Below are 716 nucleotides of genomic sequence, written 5' to 3'. Positions count from 1 at the left end.
TCCTGTTTTTGTTTGTTTGTTTGTTTAGCGGGCTCAGGCTGGGTTCAAACCCACCACCCCTGGTGTACGGACCAGTGCTCTAACCACTACAGGCTGCTACTCCCCACTCTCATCATACTCTTTTCCATTTGTGTCTAGTAGTGGTGGAATGAACCAGCTAGAAGCAGCATCCTATTATGCATGCACGAGTCTTTTCCTGTGTGTGTACATGAGTATCCCGTACCTGTGCATATGTGAGACCTTGGCCAGTTTGCCACTGGGATCTGGTAACTTCCAATTCTAAAACCCCAGAGCGAGAGAGCTCTGACTGCCCAGGCAGCAGCCAGAAGCACCTTTAGCTTGGACGACTGTTTTCTGTTGTGCTGTATTTTCTTTACCACATTCTAGTTTTCTTCTTCTCAATTAATTCTAATACAGAGGTGGTGGCTGGCACCTGTGTTGAGCTCTTACTCCGCAAATGTCCTTGCGTACAAGAGGAGCCTCCCCAGTGTCAGGGACAAATGAAAAACTCAGGCAATCCCTCCCACTTCTTTCACAAATAAAACACACCTGCCTTGTGCATTAGTTTCTAAAATTCTTGGAATCAAATACATGCCACATTCTTAGTCATAAGGCATTGTTGCTTACACTGAATGTTTTTCTTTTTGTGAAATAATTTATAATACAAAAGAGTGTGAAAATCATGTGTATACCATTTAAGGAAAAATAATTAAACA

Source organism: Otolemur garnettii, unplaced genomic scaffold, assembly GCF_000181295.1.
Source record: "Otolemur garnettii isolate 467f Iridium unplaced genomic scaffold, OtoGar3 scaffold00172, whole genome shotgun sequence".
Lineage (NCBI taxonomy): Eukaryota > Metazoa > Chordata > Mammalia > Primates > Galagidae > Otolemur > Otolemur garnettii.
The sequence above is the reverse complement of the archived record's forward strand: the minus strand, read 5'-3'. Positions refer to the sequence as shown.